Source organism: Medicago sativa, chromosome 6 (genome assembly GCF_051527215.1).
Source record: "Medicago sativa cultivar Bolivia chromosome 6, Bolivia_mono, whole genome shotgun sequence".
NCBI lineage: Eukaryota > Viridiplantae > Streptophyta > Magnoliopsida > Fabales > Fabaceae > Medicago > Medicago sativa.
In genome coordinates, this window is record NC_140754.1 from 34,128,079 (window position 1) to 34,144,967 (window position 16,889).

Below are 16,889 nucleotides of genomic sequence, written 5' to 3' on the forward strand. Positions count from 1 at the left end.
TAGTTTGAAATAATTTTCCTTACTAAACCTCAACAACAACCCTCGCCCCAACCCCAATAAGGTGCTGATGAGGATGTGGCTCATGGTGATGGAGAGGAGGATGATGAGATGGATGATAGGGAGGGACCGCTTCGTTATTGTGCCCAGCGGCAACTCGTAAGTCTACTGTATATTGTTCAATATGTACTTTGTTCAAAATTTGTTTAATGTTTAACTATGAGTTTTTATTCTTTTAGATTTATGCCATGCAAGCCCACAACAAGTACTATTAAAGACATTGTTTAGGAAAAGTATCAGAAGAGGTGGAAGACGTATGGTGATGATGATAATGGTAAGAAAGAGGCATGGTTTAAACCTAATTGCATAGACTTTACACTAATTTTTCCAATCCAACACCAAATCACATCAACACTTCATTAACCTCACAAGGAAAAACAATATTTATATATTAAAATTCATCTAACTATTGAAACCCAAACAACACAAAAGGGTCAAAATCAAATAGTCAAAACAAATGTTTTACCCAACTTTGGTCTTCACAAACCATATAGCCTAAAAACTAAAGAAAAGTAACAAAATCCCACAAAAAGAAAGAGAAGAAATGATCAGAAAAGAAATTAGTTGAGAGAGAAAAGAAATATACCACGATTTGAGAAAGGAACGATGCGAGAGTGAGCGAAGCAACGACGAACAACTTAATGGAACCGAGAGAACAGAGAACGGCGATAATGAAGAGAATGATTGACAATGGAAACGCGATATTTGATTTGGATTTTGGTTGGATGGAAAGGATTTGGGAATGTGATTTTGAAGAGTTTTCCGTCTTTGTTCATAGAGGCAAATGAATTATTATTATTGTAAAAATATAAAAGAAAGTAGCACTGGGAAAAAAGATTTTCGAAAGTGAAAAAAAAATGTCGGAAAAAAGAAAACGTGAGGGGAAATGAAATATTGTCAAAAAAGTACACCAAAAAAAAAAAGAAATATTGCCAAAAATACAAATAAAAGAGAAATTTAAAAGAAATGTTTAAATAAGTCGTAAAAATTTATGAGTTATAGATTTTACCTCAAAGGTTCTCAGCTAATGGTTTCAATGAATTAATATTTACTCCTTTCAACTCCAGCTTCAAGACCAACATTTAGCCCTTTAGGGTTTAAATAAAAGAACCCAAACTGGAAGAGAAAATCAAATTTCCAGTGACATTCTTAAGCTCCCATGTTTCTCTTACTTCCATCTTGACATTCCACTAGTATTTCCACAATTGAAGAACAAACTTAATCTCTTGCAATTCAGCGAATACATCATATTAATTTATAAAACTATTTTTATTAGAAAATTAATCATCAAGTCTTACAACTTGATCGTTCTTTTTTTTTTTTTGAAATAACAACTTGATCGTTCTAAGACTCGTCTTTGAAATAACTTAATAAAAACATAATTTAGAGGATTAATAGATGTACATCTTTTTAATCCTAGAGTTGTCGGGATACAAGTAGCACTATTTTTTTTTTTGAATCAGCAAAATTTATTAAAAACCAGATCCCTGGTCAATACGAGAAGAGACCTATGAAACAGAGAAAACAAATGAAAGGCGCCGTATATAGGCGAAACACCTGAAACATACCAACACAAACAATTAGTCAGGCATAGATTGAAGGATTTCAATTTGACTATCTCAGATCCAAAGCAGGAGGTTCAGGCATACGTTTTAAGCCCGAGCCACAAGGTATTAAAATTTCTTTAGTTTATTTTTCTTGGAGCCCGTTTGGTGCGCAAGATAAGGAGACAGGATATGATTAGAATATCCTATCCTGTCTCAATCCGTTGTTTGGTTCGCCGACAGGAAAGGATAAGTTTAACCTATTTCTAATCCTATCCCACTTCTCCTTTGTTATTTTATTCCTTAGTTTTTGGTGGGTTACAAACCTGATAGCATAACACTATCAGAAGCGTGTTTACTGTTTCCTCCAAAACCCTTCTTCAACTCCCACCCTTCGCTATTCTACTCCACCGTTTTTTCTTTTCTTTTTCTTTTCCTTTTGTCTGTCTGTTTTTCTTCTTTCCTATCCTCTGCAACAATCGTTGTTCTATTGCCTACTAATTTTATCCTCTGTAACCCTTCTTCGATCTCTTTTTTTGTTTCAATATTTTTTTACTAATCTTTTTCTTTCTTTTTGTGCTTCGACAGAACCCAATCACCATGCCTTCTTGTTACTTATTTATTCTTTAATTTATGTAACTCTAGATTTAGTTGCTCCTTCTAAAATTACTACTGTGCATGGTGTTCCTTCAATCTCTTGTTACAATTGATACCATGGAGATTGAGTTTTCAAAAACGGTTGCTACTATGGTGGGTGGTATTTGAAGAAGACGACAATTCAAAACCCTATTTTATTTTATTTCATTTCTTATATATTATTAAAAAATATTAAATTTTAATTTTTTTAAGAGTAATTTTATCATTTAAGTATAATATATATCATATCATGTCAATATCAAATGTGCACCAAACACATGATAGGATTAAATAATGCTATCATCTTTCTTATCATGTGTTAACCAAACATGTAATATGATAAGTGTTTATCCTGTTACTATCCTATACTATCATTATCCAGTTCTTTATCATATCTTGTCTCTATCCTATCATGCGCACCAAACTGGCCCTTAAAGTTTCATTTTTCACAAATATTATTTTCATATTTTATTTCAACTATTGTTGGTTGCTTTTATTTACCATTGTTTTTTTCACTAATTTGTATTAGATTACTTAAATAAATAAAATCCACCAATGTATTTTATTTTCTTCCGGCAAATAAGAAAATTTATCAAACTTATGATTCCAATACTCCATCAATTTATATCATTAAAATACCAGAATTAGAATCACAATAAACAAAAAACACCCATAGATATTTCATAACACTAAAATAAAATAAAAACAAGCATCAATAAGATAGCTTACATGGCTCCTTATATTGTTTTATTGTAGCTTTTATGTCTCTTTGTTAACAAGAGCCCTTTTGACAAAATCTTGAATCTCATGACTAATAATCAATAATTGAAGCATCCGTCAATACATGTGCACTAGAATCACTGTGGTTGTTTTAGCAATTAGGGCGCAAAAAATCATTGAATAAACTATTCAGATTGTAGTAGAAATCAAACATAAAATTATTTCAAAATAATAAGAAAGAGAGATAAAGTAAACTTATCTGTCCTTAATAGTGTTGCATAATTTGCCCATCAAAACAGCTCCATTGAATCATTGAATAGAAAACTAATCACTTGTATATCCTTGATAGTGTTGTATTCTATACTTTAGCAATTGATTTTATTATTTTGTAAGTTTCACATTAATTATTGCTTCTCCGGGCAATAGCTAACATGAAACATGCAAAATAATAAATCATCATCATAAACCTGATATAACAGAACAACTCAAATTTATCTCAGAGTTCATTTTAGATGGATGTAACCTAGAATGGAAAATTGAAAGAGAAAATGGTTTTGTTGTTTGTCGTTGGTGTGTCTTTTTTCTCTACGTATGTTGCTTATATAATTTTTATAGCCACAAGCAGGTGACCAAAAATTCAGCTTTTGAATGAGTCATTCAAACCATAATATATTGCTAATATTTCGTGAATATATTCAGCTTTTGAATGAGTCATTTGCCTAAAAAACCGTTTTTTCAGGTGAGATAATAAAGCAAGGTTAATAAATTGTGGGAAAAATTAACGTGTAAAAGGTTCATTTTTGGATAGCCTTAATTTTTATCAGCTTTTAAAATAAATTAACTCCAGAATTACAAAACCAAGATCAGAGTAAAAACATAATTGTCTTGTGAGCTTAGCTCAGTCGGTATGCATAAAAATATAAGGTTTGGGTTCAAACCCCAGCCACCACAACAAAAAAAAAAAAGTAAAAACATAACTTGGTGCTATTTTTCATTCATAATTTCATTAACATAAAATAAAATTAAAATATGTGAAAAATTACTAAAGACAATAAAGTATGGTTATTTAAAAGTTAATTTTATACTCTAAATGATAAAATTAATAGCAAAATATTTAAACTTAATTATCATTGACATTTAAATTATAATATGAATTTATTTCTCTTAAATGTTGGTTCAAAATTAGTATATAACATAAAAATATTTATTTATGTTAAAGTAGATTAAAGTGTAGTACATATTTAATTATTAAGGGAGGAGGTTCTAATTCAAGCATCTTATAGGGGAGAGGAGTATAAAGTTTACTTTTCAAGGGATGTGAGTGTATTTTTTAACATAAGAGGAGTGAGGAGTGTAATTCAAGCTTCTTTTATGGGATCCAGCGTAATTTACTCAAACGTGTAACACCATAAACCCTACTCTTCAACAATAATAATTCAACAATTAATAAGAATATTTTAGGATGTTACTCTTCAACAATAAATCAAAACTCTATCATATGAAATCAAGTGGCAACGGAAATAAGTCTCAGCAACATAAATTCATACATCATATCTCAAAATAGATAGATCCTCAAATGAACTCAAAGTTCATCAAACAAAATCTGAGAGCATAAGTAAAATCCCAACATTACTAATGAGAGCAAATACTATGCTAGACTCCAAAGGAAATGAGATAAAGGGCGAGTAGGCTCCAAACCATCCTCGAAAAACTCACATCAACTATGCGTCCTCAATCTGCAAGTCTACACGACAAAGGCGTAGGCATCCAACCATACTAGTTTAAATATGCATGATGTGTTGTTTACCTTGAAGTTATACATGTGTTTATATTTTCTTTATGTTGATAATATTCCCACCCTACTTGTTATAGCATGTTTAAAATAGATGGTTCGTACTCTATTGAATCTGCATACCATATTTGCACGACACTAAAGACCGAGGCATATTCGGCTCCTATTGACTGTAAATGGAGCACGGTTTGGAAGTTGAAGATTCCGCCAAGAGTTCTCTCCTTCGTTTGGCGTTTGGGCCATCGTTGCCTTCCAACACCTACTCGGGTTATTTAGTGGAGAATTCCTTGTGACGACACATATGTGATTTGCGATGAATTGATGGAACCGCAGATGCACGCTTTCTTTATGTGTCCAAAAGCTACAAGATGTTGGGAACTCGTGAAGCTGGAATTGTACTTGACCTGCTCTGCACTTCTAATGATCTTACCTCTTTTCTTTTTGATTTTTTTAACAGGTTATCATCACATCAGCAATCAAAGACTTATATGATATTTTGTAGCTTGCAGAAGCGTCACAATTCTAAGCTTTGGGAAGCCCCTTAATTACGCAGACAAAAATTTAGTGCAAGGTGGGCCCTTAATTCTTCACTCTTGCATTGCTCCAGGCTTAAACAATAAATTACTTCTTGCATAAATTCAACACAACATAATTAACTTAAAGGAAAAAGATTGGTGAACCACTCCTTTGGTACACCCTTTTGGTACACCCGCTGATGTGGCAGGGGTGGTTTGGTAAATTTAGTGATAAGGGGTAGTTTGATAGTTTCCTTCACAACCACATAATCTTGTCCTCTTTCTATCTCTCTAAGCTCATTCTTCCATCTCTCCTTTTCCCTCAACAACTACGACCTCCTCCCACCGCCGCCTCTCTCTCCTCTCCTCTCACGCCCATTTTTCTCTAATATGAGAAATTTATCTTCCATTTTCAGTCCCTCTTCTCTCTCACTCCAGTCCCTATTCTCTCTCACTCCAGTTACCCGTCAAAGGAATTGATTTGTGGTTCTTGCTCAGTTCCTATCCCATTGATTAATTTCGTCAGCTTTTGTCATTACCTGCTCAGTTCACCATGTGATTCCGGCAACAGAGTTGTTCTTCTCGACACATGCTATTTTTTTTAAGGTAAGACTAAGAGATGACCACCATTTTCAATTTCTTTCGGGTTCTTACTTGATATTTTTTATTCATCTATTTCTACTCTTCACATTCTGAGCGCACAACATGTGTTTGATCAGGGTTGTCTTTGAAGCTCGCACTCCTGCTACTAAAAAAACAAAGAATGGCAAGAGCAACTTCCCGTTGTTGTTCTCAAAGCTGAAGAAATCATGTATTCCAAAGATAATTATGATGTTTTTATAAACCCTTTTGTTAGTTTGGGTTTTAACGTGGATTTTTGTATAAACCAACTCACTAGAAATTAATGTTTCAAAGTTAACTATGTCATTTGTGTGTTTCATAATTTAAAGGGAGGGACTATTCATGCTACAGTTAAAAGAAGCCTTCTGTACGTCTTCTATGTTAATACTCCTATGTTGAGTAATGCACTTTGCTTTTTGCAAATATCCACTAAAGCCCAATTGTGATGATTTTTTTCTCTGTTTTTTGATTTTGTTTAAATTTTTGAATTTTGATTAGAATTTTTTTGGGACAGATATTAGTGTTTTCGTTGCATTGGGTTTCATGTATTTTACTGTTGATATATTGTTCTTCTAGGTTCACTTTCGATTCTATTGCGTGCAGCAAATTCTTATGGAGATTGAGAGCGGAGAGTAGAAATTAGAGTCAAGATAATTAAACACACCATGAGGTAATTTTATCTTCTGTTTTTTAGATATGTTTTTGATCTATAATATTTATTTCATCTAATATGATTATCACTAACAAACCGTATCTGATAATAGGCAATGATCATCACTTTTTACTTTTATCAGAATTGTAATAAATCATATCTGTCAACATTTCACAATGTAATACTAGAATTGTAACTTTTGTTAGTAGCACTTGCCACTTTCGGAAATTTCTGCATTTGGAAATTGCTTCAAGGGCCAAGGAATTGAGTTACTCTGTTTGCAGTTTTTGATGAGAAAGGTTTACTATTTCTTTAATCGTGATGTCGTTGTTACTGCATTGTTAAATTTAATTTTGATTTTAGCTTTTTTGCTTTTGGTACAATTGACTAGAATTGGCACTAATATGTTCACCTTTGCATAACAATATTAGTTTGGCTTTCAATGGATTAGCTTTGGTTTTCAATAGATTTGGCATTAATATTGAGATGGTTTTTGTGTCCCAATTTTTCTTATAATCATTCCTTTGGGTTCTTATAATCATTCCTTTTCAATGGTTTTTGTGTCCCAATTTGTTCTTATAATCAATGTTTTTGTCTTTCCAAAGTATTGAGTACCAATAGACTCTGTCATAACTATCTATCTATCTAGCTATCTATCTATCTATCTATCTATCTATCTATCTATATATATATATATATATATATATATATATATATATATATATATATATATATATATATATATATATATATATATATACCATCATTCCTTTGGTATTTTGCGCATCTGTTTCTATAATATTTGCCTTCGAATTCTTATGCCTTATACAAGGCTGTCCTTATGGACTCTTTCACTGTGTTGAATTTTTCTGTTGAACATATGTTGTATGCCATATAAACTGATACTACTATACCAGTTAAGACATGTAGTAATTTTTGTTGTTATTTTTCTGTTTCAAACAAATTCTTTATGTGCCTTATATATTGTTTTTGTTCTAATGGGTTGTTTTGCTAATCTGCTAATATATACTAATATCATTTTGTGCATACAGAAATTCTATACTGAACATGCCTTCATGATTTTCCTGTTATAATGTAGTGCTTTTATAATTCTTTTTCTTCAGCGTATTTGCGATTATGGTTTTATGAGCTTCTGCGGTTATTTATTTTTCTCTATTTCTGTTCATGTTATTCTTCTTCTGCAACTTTAAATTTTTTTTTTTAATTCATTATACTGCTATCATTCAAATACATCTTATAAACCTATCATCATATTTCCTTTAAGTTCGTTTGCTCTTTCAATTGTGCTGAGTTACCAAAAAAAAAATTCAAGAAAACCACACATTCCATTGTTTGTTTGATAGAAATCTTTTATTTTTATGCTACCATGATAGAACAATATAAAGACTGTGTGAAGGAATGGTGATAAAGACTGGTGCTCCGTCCCTTGGAAACAATGAAGTTCTCTTTATCACATTGAAATATTAATGATTGTGTTGGTGCTGATTCGGGTGTACTGACGTTGTGGTGTTGTTGCTGTTTGTTTTTGGTGCGTAGCCGGAGGGTCCCCTTTCTGCTTAAGACTTGCTGGCAGGCTACTGGTTCGGTTCTATTTTCTGTGGTTCGAGTCTGCAGTACTCCCTTTTTGCTGGTTGTTGGCCTGCGGGGGCTGTTTTGTGTTTTATAGGGTCCTTATGTTGTTTATCAGAATGATTTTTCTAATTTTATTTGTGACATTTACTACGAGGGCACTTATCCCTTTGAGAACCCCATTCAAGAATCAAATATGTCCAACAAAATGAATGATGCACGAGTTACAGGAGTGAACTTAGCTGCTGAAGTTATCAATTTCCTTTAACTAATAAATCATTGCTGGTTAAAGTTGGTTTCAAGGTAAGGAAAGTTCAAATCTTAAGTGATTTATCTTTCAACTACTTGAGCATTTGAATATTTTAACCATTTATAAGCTTTCTGTGTTGCATTCTGAATTTTATATATGGTCTCATGTTAATTGCCTTGAAGAATTCCTAGCTATTGTGGAATTGAAAACATAAGGTGAGAGTCCTTATTAAGTGATTGAAGTTGGCGGTCTGCTATGGAATGCTTCAGCAGACTCCAGGAAATTGGTTTTCAAATTACTCATTTAGTGACATGTTGGGATTGACTTAGTACACTTGCATTGCATCTTAGGACACTTGATTTCATTAGTCTTATATAGTGGCATAATCTGATCTAAATGTGTTTTTGGTTTCCCTTTTGAATTTGTTGGTAGTCATATGATGCACTTAAGTTGAGACTTCATAAATATATTGCATTGAATTGAAGGGAAGAAAAATTCAAAAGCTGTGAGTGTTCATATTCTCAAGTTATTGTCTTTTTTATATTCTTTTTTTGTTATCATTCATTTACAGGTTCCATGAGATTAAGGACACCACTATATCATTTGAGTTATGAATTAACCAATGGAATAGCTCTACTTCATTGTATATGGAATCCAAAGGAGTGTTTACAAAGGGGATGACAGTTGAGAGGGAAAGCCTCAGGTCTGTTGCAAATGTTAGGTGCTTTTTTCCTGTCAGTTTTTTCACTGTCTGCTGCTCTGGTGTGTATAATATTACCCCTTGATCTGGAAGTACAAACTGAAAAGAAGCTTCAATTTAGGTTGTTGTCAATTGTCATGACTTGATATACCCAAGGTGAAAGATAAGAAAGATCTTGGAATCATGAAAGTCAAGGTCTTGTATTACCAGTTTAACAAAGAGGAGGGATTGGTTGTACTAGAAGAAAAGATGAAAAGTGTATGGGAAGGACCATAACATGATATAGTGGCTCAAGAAAGAATGAGTGATTCTTTGATAATTGACAGATTTCTTTGTAATGTTTTGACTTGGATGTGTAATATTAAGGTATTGTAAACATTCCTTATTTATTGTAAATCAATGGGAAATTTATCACTGAAATATCAAAAGATATAGATTCTATGTTTCTTGAACTCTTAATATCATGTGAAATAGTGATAAAGACAATTTGGTCATGAAAATAAAATGTGGTTACACCTTTGTTAAAAAATGGTTAAACGCAGATCATTTTTGGATAGTTTTCCTAAAGTCTGTCAAGCAATGAAGATCATTCACCTCACTTTATTATCATCAAACAATGAGTAAATAGTTTAAACTCGAATACATATATCGCCTTAAAATGCCTTAAAATGATATTGTTTTCACTACATTTTATCACTTTTGATATTTCAGTGATAACTCGCCTTAAAATAACATTGTTTTCACAGGAAAATTAAGTATAACCAAATATTTGAAGTGTGTAACCACAATTTTACAAAGGTGTAACCATGTTTTTTTTTTCTTTCATGTGTTTAAAACTAGTCATGAGACATTCTAATTTACGAAAAAATGGTTACGCCTTTGAAAAAATGGTTACGCCTTTGACAAATGGTTCAAGCCAATTGTCAGTGACACATTCTAATTTACGAAAAAGTAGTGGTCACGCATATGTAAAAATGTGGTCATACAGACCATATATTTGGCTAGTTTTTCTTTCTCAGGTGTAAATAATATCGTTTTAGGCAAATCGAACGCATAATCTCATTTGATCACTGCACTAAAAGCATTTCCAACCATAAATAACCTATTTTACAATCGGCAAGTTTATCACGCCTAAGGACGGACAAGTTCTAATTTATGAAAAAAATAGTGGTCACGTATTTGTAAAAATGTGGTCATACAGACCATATATTTGGCTAGTTTATATTTCCCAGATGTAAATAATTTTGTTTTAGGCGAATAGAACGCATGATCTCATTTGATCACTGCATTAAAAGCCTTTCAAACGATAAATAACTTCTTTTACAATCTGCAAGTTTATCACGCCTAAAGACGGACAAGTTCTAATTTCTGAAAAAATAGTGGTCACACACCTTAAAATATGTGGTCACACAAAACATATATTTGGCTAGTTTATATTTCCCATGTATAAATAATCTTGTTTTATGCGAATCAAACACATAATCTAATTTGATCACTACACTAAAAGCAATTCCAACAATAAATAACTTATTTTACAATTTACGAGTTTATCACGCCTAAAGACGGACAAGTTCTAATTTTTGAAAATATAGTGGTCACGTATTTGTAAACATGTGGTCATACAGACCATATATTTGGCTAGTTTATATTTCCCAGATGTAAATAATCTCGTTTTAGGTGAATCGAATGCATGATCTCATTTGATCACTGCACTAAAAGCATTTCCAACCATAAATAACCTGTTTTACAATCGGCAAGTTTATCACGCCTAAGGACGGACAAGTTCTAATTTATGAAAAAATAGTGGTCACACGTGTGTAAAAATGTGGTCATACAGACCATATATTTGGCTAGTTATCTTTCCCAGGAGTAAATAATATCGTTTTAGGCAAAATATATACATGCGAAGATTTCACCTGTCAATAAAGACACAATTTAGACTCCAGGAAACATGGAGGGCCATAAGTTTTACGATTCCCTGTTTGTGTGGCACAAAATTAAGTTTTTCTGTAGTAGTTACACCAATTAAAAGGATATAAAATTGGCTAAAAACATATTATGTTTCACCAATACTATCACCTTGACAGGGTCCTAGGAAATTCAAAACATTTAAAAATAATTTACTTAACCATTCATCATGGCACTTCGCTATCTTTATTCCTCGTCTTCATATCACCCTTCACCCATGGTGTCCGCATAAGCCCACTCTCCACACGGTTGCTTGGCTTATCTTTATTTCGAGTGATCAAGGTTGATGCTTGCAGATGTTCATTACAAGAAAAATCATCCGCCGCCATGGTGTTAACTTGCATCCAATTGACACCTTATATACAGCAAAACCAGACCCAACATCATAGTGAGAAAATTAAGAGCTCATAGGAAAAATACATATAACCAAAAAATTGAAGCATATAACCACAAATTTTCAAAGGCGTAACCAAATTGTTGTTCTGCATTCAAAGATGGTCACCTATAAGTTTATCAACCTCACAACATAAATTTTTATTGAATCATTTTATTGAATCATCTTATTGTGAAATCTAATATGCATTACGCCTCTATCATTAACTAAGAAACTAACTCAATCTCCATAAAAATATTATTAAGAGACTAATCCAGTCTCTAAAGACTTTATCGATCAAACTCAAACACTGATAAGAAAGTATAGATGAGGCAACGACAAGTTATCACAACTGTAGTTTTGATATCAACAACGAGAAATGAAATTTATGTGTTCCCCAATTTTGGATTTAGGATTTCAAAACTAATTTTTAATTTTGGATAACTAATTTTAAAATTAGTGTTTAGGGTTCTTCAATTTTTATGTGCACATATCAGAATTGATTACAAAACTAAACTTATATTCCAATTTCTGAAAACAAACATCAAGGAGGTCACTGTTATTAGACAGGGACTTTAGGAGAGAAAACTAACCTTGAATCTGTAAATCCATCTTCCAGGCACCACACGAGTGGGTCACTGTTATTTGAAATTGATGAAGAAGGAGGCCGAGAACAACTTACTACAGCGGCGATGACGGTGGATTCAGACCGGCAGAGACATGAGAAGGCCGAGAACAGCTTACTACGGTGGCGGTGACGGTGGATTCATGAGCTTACTATGGTGGATTCATGACGGTGGATTAGAGCAATTTTTCTGGTGACAACATGATGAGATGAGATGAGAGAGAGAGAGCAAACAAAATAATTCATTTTTTTTTTCAATTTTTTTTGTTGACAATGCATAAGCTTATTATTTTATAATTAATTGTGACAAGTGGAAGGGTGTAGGAGTGGTACGTCCACCTAAGGTGGTTCACGTATCAGCACTCTAACCAGGGCCGTCTTAACAAATTTGTTGGCCCTGTTTTAGTTTTTAAGGATGGAAAAAAAATATTAAATTTTGGGCCCCAAAAGACTAAATAAGGCACTAAAATAAAAATTATTGATGAAATAAAAATTATTGATGAAAAGTACTCTAGTAGGAGTCGAACCCACTCCCAAACACGCAATCAAAGGCAGGCACGCCACTGAAGCACTGTGAGCTGTTTCAAGTATTGCGCATTAACTCTATATAAATATTAATTAAGTGCCTTACATAATACATATAAAAAAAATATGTTTTGGGCCTCAAAAAAATCGAGGCCCGGTGTCATAGCCCAGCCTCGACGGGCTATGGGCCGGCCCTGACTCTAACTTAAAACATTCTAATCTACTAAAAAGGACTTCTAAACCTAGTTAAGTAAATTAATCTAAAACTGCTCAAGTAAAAGACTTTATCAACTCATGGACTTGCACAAATAGGATATAATATGGTGAAGTAACTCAAATTTGTAAGAATTTGAAATTGTCGATAGCAAATCAGCACAACCGACAAACGGGAATCGACAACAAAACATTGCTAGTAAAAACGACAAGCCAACAGTAGCAGATGTTCGTAGACCAACTTCGGAATAGTAATCGCCATGAATATGGCTTTGCACGTTAGTTAGTTAGTTACCTAGTTCTCTTTCTATATATATATAGTTGTTCAAATGATGTAAATAAGGTCATATACTTGCATTTTGAAGCTTACTCATAAATTTAAAACGGATTTAAGTTCTCAGGTTCTGCATTCCAATATCTTTAACTTTTTTAAGTTCACTGCAATTTATCTTTTGTGATAAAACTTTTATTTTTGTTTGCAATTTATTTGCAGCAAACTATAGATTTTGTTTAATTATTGTTATGTCATTTTAAAGTTTTCACTAAATTCAAGTCATTGTACGTGCCTTGTCATTTAATCTTCAGTAATTTGTTTGATTGTCTTTTTTTTGACAAAAACAAAACGATATTCATTCATTCAAATCGATAAAGTACATCACATACAAACATCGCTAAAAACGTAAAGGGTGAATCTGCGAACAAACTCAAAGCACCCAAGTTAATAGCATATAACGGCAAAATGCCTACAAATAACATGATAAAACCTAAGTCACCGAAATACCCATGCTTCCGGATCTGCAACGTTGAGGTCCAATCATTGGTTGAATTTGTAATTGACTGATGTAGATCTTTCAATAGGAATTAAACGAACACCGCGACAAGACGCGAAATCAAACGTCGCACAAGACGACGAACAACACAACGCCGCACTTAGACGACGAAATCACAAAAAACACAAAAGGAAAAACTTGATATGTGTGAAAGCCACTTATTTAGATTGAAAGAAAAGGGGAAAACAGATGTAGAAGGGTGATTTTAGGTCAAAAAATGACCTAAAACCACCCCTCCTCGATGACGAAGGAGAAAGAAAATTTAGAGAGAAGTTGGAGTTTCTCTAACTAGAAAACTAAGAGCTTCGGAATTTTATTTTCGTCTCAGTATCTCTGTTTGTTCTTTAAAAATACGTAAACTATCACAAACTATTATTTGAGTCAAGAACTTTATAAAAATCCACAAAGTCACACGCCTAAGGTCTCACATGTTACCAATTAACTTGACTTAGATCCAATGATCACAATCATTAAACTTTCATTTATGGTCGATTTGACATGCTTCACCATTAGCCAAAACGATCCTAAATAATGATATTAATCTACTTTTTATATACATAGTAAACAAAATAATTAAATACAGGGTTAAACATTATAAGAGATAATCATGAATAAAATTTTAAACTTTAAATATTTTCTTTAAAAATAACTAGCGTTGAGACGGGCACTCCGTATCCGTCTATCCGCTCTTTTTATTGCGTTAATGCGTAAAAATTATGAACGATGTTTTTTATGAAATTTTGATTAAAATAATTTTTATTTTGATTAAAATTATAGGTATAAATAATATATATTTTGTACTTTCATATTGTAACAAACTATACCTATCTTTTTCATCGATACCAACAACATAATAAATATAATATCTTTCAAAAAAATGTAACAAATATAATATAAATTTTTATCTTTTTAAATGATAATAATACCAACAAAATAGCAATTTGATGGTCAAATTTGCTTAAGGGTAAAAGTGGAAGGAGAAAAAATCAACTCAAATCAGTTTACTTTCTTTATATATAATATAGATAATATAAGTTAAGTCTCGTTATCATTTATCTGATTTACCAAAAAGAATGAACTTTTGCTGACAAATGAACTAACCAAAGTTCAACTAGTCACAAGTTAATCTCATTGTGGCTCATTTGCAACATGAGAAAAAAGAGAAAGAAACATTTCATTTCAGGAACAACGCGTTACTGTAAAGATAACTATTTAGTGTTCTCGTGAGCTTAATTCAGTTGGTATGGACAATGCATAAAATATGCAAGGTCCGGGGTTGGAACCTCGGCCACCACAAAAAAAAAAGTAACTATTTAGTAAACGCTTCAGCCTTTGGGCTTGTAGAAAAGGAATCAAGTTTTGAAAAAAATGGGCCCAAAAAAGGGCCAATTTTTATTTATTTATTTTTTAGATGTAAACTCGTAAAACTAAGTAAACTTGGTCGAGTTTAAACGAGTTTACCGAGTGTTAACTCGGTCAAACTCGTCAAACATTCCAATTTTACCATAAATCGGGTTTACCTCTGAGTTAACACGATTTTGGTACCTAAAATCGTAAACTCGGAGAGTTAACACTCATTTGCGGAACATTGGAATTATTGTCGACCAATGAACTAACCCCAATTCAATTGTTCATATGTGAAGCTTTATTGCGGTTATCCAGTTCAAAAGAGAGGTTGAACCCTTGTCGACAAGTGAAGTTTAAATACTTAATTGATGTGGTTCGATTTCCATCAAAATTGTAATCCTTTTTAATTTTTTTATACAAAAACTGTTTACAATCTTGATAAAAAAATGGTTATTTTATATTCAATACATAAAAAAAATCATTCACTTTTATATAACCCCAAATTTAAGTATTTTGAAAAAATATTGAATGAATTTTTTTTTTTTGAAGAAGCCAAAATGATATTAGATTAAACACCGGGAGTAATTCATCTCGCACAAGGTGTCCCGTCGTCCCGCTTTCGATTGCGTCGCTTTCCTCTTCCTTGACCTAACCACGGACCAATTTCCCCCATCCCCTCCAATTTCTGCCACCCTGGCTGACCCCTATCCCCCCCCAATGTTCCTCTCCGCCGGCGAATTACTCCAGCGCGGTTGCCCTAGATAAACCATAATTGCTCTCAGCTCCTCTCTGTGCTCTCATTGGTTGAACTTTATTATGACCGTCCCTCATTGGTTGTCCGCGGATTCCTTAATGCTTTTTGTTGGCCTTGATTTAATAATATAAATGGATCAATTATTAAATCTTGGATGGAAATTTCTTTTACCTATTTCTCTAGGTAATCTATTATTAACAACTTCGTCTCAATTGTTTTCACTGTAAAAGATTTATTTTCTATATTCATAACTTGTCTCAAATAAGAGAAAGAAATAAAACAAAAATATTCATAGATATTTACGATATGTTCCTTATGGCATCTGCCAAACCTTGTGAAGACATTTGATAAACCCTAGAATCATCCCTACTATGTCGAACTTCTAGCCCATTACCTGCATTGTCGATTCGTTCTGAATCTCTTGATCTGTCCCGTCGTCTTGCTTCCGATTGCGTCGCTTTCCTCTTCCTTGACCTAACCACGGACCAATTTCCCCCATCCCCCCCCCCCCCCCCAATTTCTGCCACCCTGGCTGGACCCCTATCCCCCCCCAATGTTCCTCTCCGCCGGCGAATTACTCCGACGCAGTTGCCCTAGATAAACCATAGGTTGACCGCTGCTCTCAGCTCCTCTCTGTGCTCTCAGTGTTTTTTATTTTGAATGCAACAATTTTCAGTTTAATGAATGAAATTAATAATTATTTTGAATGAATTTTCAAAATATTCATTTTTTCTAATGTTATTATTATCCAAGATACACATTTTTTGTATAAATCGAAAGTACCCTGTATTATGTAAAATTTGAATGTTTAATATTTCTTTAAAATGAATACTACAAAATCATTTCACAACTTATACGGCTCCCAATCTTTAACTATGTGGTTCGTTTCAAGTTAAGACAAAATATATTGTCCATTATTCCAGCTTCATCACCTTTGTTATTTGTCTATTCTCGCCAACTTGTTAGCAAACAACTTATTTATGTGGCCTCTAACGCCTGAAAGACTTGTTTAGCCCCAAAATGACCGGCATCTCAACACCAAGTCAAGTCTACACTCTTCAGCATGTATCCATATTCACGATAAGTGTGATTGTTACATATTTTGGATTTCCACCAAGTCCACAATTAAAGTGAATGAGACTGTTTTGTTATTGAGTCCTGTTTAACCCCAACAAAG

At 32.9% G+C, this 16,889-nt stretch overlaps 2 long non-coding RNA genes across 2 annotated transcripts; one reads left to right on the top strand and one right to left on the bottom strand.

Moving 5' to 3' along the window:
* Positions 1–7,894: 7,894 nt before the first annotated feature.
* LOC146914706 (uncharacterized) lies at positions 7,895–9,529 on the top strand. Its single transcript, XR_015014367.1, has 3 exons — positions 7,895–8,430; positions 8,949–9,080; positions 9,199–9,529. It is a non-coding gene; the product is annotated as an uncharacterized LOC146914706 (long non-coding RNA).
* Positions 9,530–11,011: 1,482 nt separating this feature from the next.
* On the bottom strand, positions 11,012–12,226 carry LOC146914707 (uncharacterized). Its single transcript, XR_015014368.1, has 2 exons — positions 12,012–12,226; positions 11,012–11,400 (listed from the first exon to the last, which is right to left on the bottom strand). It is a non-coding gene; the product is annotated as an uncharacterized LOC146914707 (long non-coding RNA).
* Positions 12,227–16,889: the final 4,663 nt, after the last annotated feature.